Raw genomic sequence first — 6,944 nt, forward strand, 5'->3', positions numbered from 1 at the left:
TCTTTATGGAGTTTTCCCATATTCCTTAGATGTTTACGTATTGTTTCATAAGAGACATGCAATTTCAGGGCCATTTCACGAGTGTGTTGCCTTGGGTTAGACTTAAGAAGCGTCTTCAAAGCATCAGTATAAATTCCAACATGTTGGCTCCTGCCATCACAGTTTTTAAGGCTAAAGTCACCTGAACGAAATTTTCTGAACCATCGTTGACACTTACGAACGTTTAAAACATTTATATAAACTTCTTTGATATTCTTTGTGGCTACAGAGGCATTGTTTCCCTTCTTGTATTCAAACAGCATTGCATGCCGAATGTGTATCTTGTCGTGTGCCATCACTATGAGATATTAGAGTATACTAAACTTTACACATTATATAGGCAACACTAACGTGACGTTTAGGCGGTTCGCTTAACTATTATACGTGATGTACGTTTTTTGGGGGTGGTTAATGAAAGTGTTTCAAAACGCGACATTAATTTCTTGACGACCTAATACTTTCAGGACTGGATAAGTTTCGAAAAAATAAGGGGTTAATATTATATCATCTGAATATCTGAATTGTATTATAATATTCGTAAGATACGAATCCTCAATAAGACAGCTTTACGAAGTGTCATTGATGTGTATTTTATAGAAGTAAATTATCGATATTAAAAGACAGAAATATATATAGTCTATCCACATTTGCTGAATATACTGATATGGTATAATAAACTTATTTTTATTAGTACATGATCTGAGCTATAACTGTAAGTTTAAAAAAAGGGGTAAAATGAATATTTATCACATCTATTGGTCCCCAGTGTGCAAATGCTAAGTTTACGTACTTACAACAGTAAAATCGAGGTTAAATTTCTCTTTGTGAACAGAGTGCAAATAGCCTACAGAGTATCTTTGAATTAAAACAAACAAACCAAAATATTGGCCATAGGTGGCTAAGCGGCAAGTTTTGGTATTTATAACGCTAAAAATAGGGTTTCGATACCCGCACACTATAGACGATCCATTGTTTAGCTTTGTTGTTTTGTTTTAGAAGTTTAGCACAAAGCTACACAATGGGCTATCTGTGCTCTGCCCTCCACGGGTATTCTAGCGTTGTAAGTCCGTAGGCATACCGCTGCGCCACTGGGGGGCGTTTAGCTTTGTGCCTAAAAACAAACTAACACACTTATTGATTACAATGAAATCGATTCAATAAAAAGAGGAGTCAGTTTAGCAGTCCTTTATTCCTATAAATCATTTGGATCACATTTGTTATTAAAAAATCCTGTCTTCTACAACACAGCAAATAGTATTAATACAGAGCAAGGAAAAAATTGATACGAGTTTTTTTTTTAAATTAAATGCTACACAAAACGAAAGTATAATTCAATTCTAAATCCAGATTATATTATTTCATTTTTTTTCTCTCTTTCTTCGTTTACACAAAATATACTATATTTTGAAACAGATTGCAATTCATGAGTAAAAAAAATTACTAGGAACTTCGCTGTGTATCACATGCACATATGCAGTATCTTTCGTTGAATTCAGAGTATACTGAAAAAATTAATGAAACCACCGGTTATTTAGCTGAGTTTGTCTTGTATGTAACTGTACAAGAACAAAACATTTATGAAGATCTTATTATGAAAAATAAGGATGGTGATAAAAGTTCTTTTCGAAACATAGTTAGGTGGAGTTTCAGTGATTCTTTTAACACCGTAATATAAAATATTAAGTAAATACATTTTTCACGATTCAAAATTTTTCAAGAAACTTCGTAAACACAGAAATACAAAACGTTGTTCGTCGTTTTTGGTACTTTGTTATTTAATAAATGCAGAAGCTAAATGTGTTTCTAGTTACACAAATCCTTTCAAATGGAGTGCTAGAATATGTACAAATAAATAAAAAAGTGGACAAAACTACAACTTTTTAAAAGAAAGAAAAAAGAGAGGACAAAACTGGAAGTCTTTTAACAGTTTCCGGATAAAAAAGGAAAAAAAGTTGGCCATTAGTAGCTAACGTGCTTTAAAAATTATTTTGCGTAAAATAAGAAATCGCAAGAGCATATTCTTGAGATTCAAACACTTGTACGAGAGTATATTATGTGCACGCGAAGCAACAAAACATTTTGTCTTAAATCGCAGTTCGAGATCTTCCGATTAAATGTCTAATTAAAAAGACCGATGCTTTTAAAAAATGTGAGCTATATCTTACACTCACAGTGATAAACTTAAATTGATGAAGATGTTAAATAAAATTTATTTTCACAATATCATATTAGTTTTATTTACGATTTAAAGGAAATGTACTGTACCGTTTACGTAGATTACTAACAATTTGTGAATACCTTTCCTCATTCGTTATAAACGTTTCAAACATCTTTATATTTTTATAATGAAACATTATTTTAATCTTTACCCATATTGAACAGTTACATGTACTGACTTTTTTAACAAGACACAAACTAAATCGTTTATAGCTTCCATCTCTCTTTGAAATTCAACTATAGCAATACAACCAAGTGTTTCACTAGAATAAAAATATTCGTTATGCAAATGATAGATTACATATATAAATATTACTGTAGAACACGATTTAAAATGCAAATTTAATTATCTACAAGCTAAGCAAAAAGTATGTTCTGCGTTTTAAAAGTTAAGCTATATTTCATAAAGTTGCATCTGTACACCAATAACTATTCGACCTTACCTCTGCCAGTCTCTGATAACAGGTTTCCTACATGTTTTGGTGTTATCGGCGCTCCCCAAAACTAGCATCTCCAGTAACTACCACCTTTAAGTGATCCCACCTGCTGCTGCCTAGTTTCACGCTGCATGACGGGTTATTCTTATCTCACATTAACACTGGACATTTGGTGGCGTTTTTCCTCAAATAGTTTCAGTGTTCAGTAACAAATCTAAATACTTAAGCTAAATGTTAAATTCGCCGTCATACAAATTAATCATTAGCTATTGTGTATATATACAGTTTAAAACGACAAAGCTAGACAGGCTGCTAATGCAAGAAATAATTAATGAATAAATAATTTGTTCCGTCACATTCAAACGACAACCAAAACTTCATTAATCAACTCCACTGAACAAAACACAAACGAAAAAAACAGCATTATACTTAAATAATTTACTAAAAATTGAAATTTCTACACACAACTCCGAAACGGATCAAAGATTTTGTTGTCAGATTCCCAGTTTTTGTTATTATAGGTCAGTACGCCTTTTTTGATAAAAAAAAGACCTCACATTTAAAGAAATATATTCCACACATATATTATGTAATGAACACTCGCATTTTCCTTAATTGATGTTCACTACTGTAAACACCATGTCAAAACCTTTATGTTGAAATGAACATATAGAATTTTTAACTTTTGGTATTCAGTCATCAGTAACAATTACAACAAAACCAAGAAAGTAAAAACAAAGAAGTCGCGAAAGACAATTGGTCCTTGTTTGAAATGTTGAAGTCACATTATGTTTTCATATAGCTCCATTTTCAAGACAATCATATAAGAATGCTTCCTTCCAAAACAGGTTTAGGTTGTTTTGTTAATAGCAACTCATTTTGCTTGTAACTTCTTATCTTTAAATGAACGCTAGGAACTATCGCAAAATAATGACATTTTTTAAAATAGCAAACTTAGTCTAACGATGACTAAAGTTATTTTAAGAGACAACTGTAGAATTTAGAAACAAAAATTTCAAGTGAACGAATTCTTAAAGCAGTGAAAAAAATTCAGATTAAACAAAAGATCTGTTAGTTCATTCATGACACAAATCAAATACAGCATTCTCAGTTTCTGGCCAGGTTGTTACGAGCCATAAGTAGAGCATAACATATATATGTTTTAATACAAACAGTAACAGGACTGGCTTTGCGGTTAACAAACAATCAAATATAGCACAACTTTTTAAATTTCGCGCAAAGCTACACGAGGGCTATCTGCGCTAGCCGTCCCTAATTTAGCAGTGTAAGACTAGAGGGAAGGCAGCTAGTCATCACCATCCACCGCCAACTTTTGGGCTACTCTTTTACCAACGAATAGTGTGATTGACCGTCACATTATAACGCCCCCACGGCTGAAAGGGCGAGCATGTTTGGTGTGACGGGGATTTGAACTCACGACCCGCAGACTGCGAGTCGAGCGCCCTAACAACCTGGCCATATTGACCGACTTTGTAGCAGTTAAATATAATCTTAGTTGTATTTTTTCTCAAGTTTTGAATTTACAGTTATGTGTTTTATTAAAAAGTTGTGAAAACGGTAAGTCGTTCGTAACTTTTGATTTTTTGATATGTGTTCAAAAACAAACTAACAGTCTCTTTGATAATAAGACATTGTTAAGTTTAATAACTTTTGATTATTTAAATGACTTTCTGTAAATTATGTATAGAAAAGTTTTTCATTTTTTGTTAATAAAGTTAGAAAAAAAAAAGACCTTTACACTCCAAAAACTAGCCCCGATGAAGACCCAATCGCAAAAACTTGGCTGATATAAAAAATTTTGTTATGGTTATCTGAAGAGCATAGGTCATTTTTTTCTAACTTCATTGCCAAAATAATTAAATCTAAATATTGAATATATTAAAGTAGAGATTTAGCCTGATAACGACTTGTGGATAGAGTAAGTGCAGATTTGTGTATTGAGAAAACTCTCTCATTAAATCATTGGTTGTATGACAACTCTTAGAATAACTCATGAAGACCAATCCAGGGATTTTCTAGCTTGCAGAAATATTGCATACTTTATACTTCTTTCGTTTTAGTTTTATAATAATACAATATTTAACTAATGATATGTTGTTATACTCCATGTATCAATCAAAACAAGATCGAGCAGATGTAACAGTTATGAAATGATTTTTACCTCTATCTTGTATAGATACGTCATTTCATAATTGTTCGTTTGTTTTTTAGCGCAAAGTTACACAATTGCCTATTCGTGCTCTGTCCACTGAGAGTAATCAAACCCTGTATTTTAGCGTTGTAAACCTACTTCTGAACCACCAGGGGTGTCTATTCCCAACTAATTTATGTTGCCAGTTACGTATATCAGTGAAAAGTCCTTATTATTTAGGAGATTATAAAAGGCGGTAGCATATTGAATAATTACTATGTAAATTATCTCTTGGTGGCAATATTCAGGATATTGTATTATTTTTGTACAAATATATATTGAATATTCTTGTAATTACGTTTAACGAGTTTTGATAAATAGATTTGATATTTTAATGTAATTTTTGATAGGTTTAATTCGTAGACCTCCAAATGTTATCTAGAACGTATACATTGTTATTGTATTTTGAGTGAAAATTACTTGAAGATATAATATAATGTTATGAAAACGACAGTTTAAACGTTGTCGAAAAACTTTGGTAAGGTGACTCCAAAGATTTTGGAGTTTCCCTGTCATTAGTATGATTAATTATTGTAAAGAAATTAGTCTTATTCTAATGTTTCAGTTAATGTCAGGGTTACAGCACGAGAAAAGCTCTGTTTCATGTTTTTTTGTTCTTCATGACTAGATAAGTAGATTTGTTCTAATTAGAATCGTCACTGTTAATGTGTTATGCAAAATAATGTCTGTGGAGAATTGAAATATCAGGTCATTATTGTGCTAGTCTCAGGAACAGTTGCGAATATACACTGTTTCAACTGCTGCAGTTGTTCTGTTGGGACTTCTATTTTTTTGTTTCTTCTAAAGAACCTTTTTATTTATTTGAGCATTGCTAACTAAGGTAAAGAAAGCTTGTACTTTATAAATAGGTAAGGTTTTGTTTATACTGCTGTATTTTTGAAGAAAAAAAATGCAATATATATATATATGTGTGTGTGTGTGAATATTTCAATTGCAAACATTTGCTACAAAAAAGGAAATTTATTGCAAGATATATCCTAAAATGTGCATGTGAAGATGTAGTGATGCACGCTTTGTTTATTTAATGATTATTATTTGTCATTAATTTAGAGGCGATGTTGCAATGGTGTTCCATAAAGATTCAGAGATATGTTACTAGTAAAGGTTCAACAACAGCGACAACATAAATTCAGACCTGGTAAGTTTCATTAACAGATGCTCTTTGTAGGAATTGTGCTCCTATACTTAATTTCTCACATATCCTATCATTTTATATGTTTATGTTGATAAACGCATATATACGTTATTATATAGTTTAATAAAGGTAAAAAAAGGATTGCAAACGATCAAGAGATCATAATGTTTTGCTGATTGAAATGGAAATGTATATTAACAACATGTTAAAAGACGACATGTTACCTGGGAAAACACTTAAATTATTAACATTTAAAACAGCCTTTTTATTAAAAGAAAAACTGACTTTTTATTGAACTGTTTGGAAGCTAGATAACTGATAATTTTATTATAATTGGAATAATTGCGTAACAGACATATTCATATATTATCTTGACCATTAACAGACGTGTGCGCAAAAAATATAAAATAAGTGAAAACGCTTGTGCATGAAAACAACATTTTTATGATTAGGCCCATTTTGATTTTTCACTTTTCAAAAAACAACTAAAAGCTGGATATTTTAAGTTCAAAATATATTTTTTTCAATTTATATATATATATATATAATATCTTTGAGGTTTGCTAATACACATCATATATATGTACAATGTCATTTATAACTAGAGTAGAAGAGGGACAGAATGCTGTGTCCTGGTGATAAGAATGAACGCCACCGCTGGTAAGAAAGATTGGACTATCACTGGGGTCCCTAGTGTCGAGAGGGTATAAAAGGGATGTCAAAAGGTCACAGCAGAACATGTTTCATTGCTTAATCTTTTGTTACTCCCTTGTTAAATACATAACCTGACTGTCGAAGATGTCAGACTTAACTAATGTGATAGGGCTATCTGGTCTCTGCAGACGGCGGTCACCTGTTATGAAAGGATCTAGCGAAAACTGTT

Source organism: Limulus polyphemus, unplaced genomic scaffold (genome assembly GCF_000517525.1).
Source record: "Limulus polyphemus unplaced genomic scaffold, Limulus_polyphemus-2.1.2 Scaffold15, whole genome shotgun sequence".
NCBI classification, from domain to species: domain Eukaryota; kingdom Metazoa; phylum Arthropoda; class Merostomata; order Xiphosura; family Limulidae; genus Limulus; species Limulus polyphemus.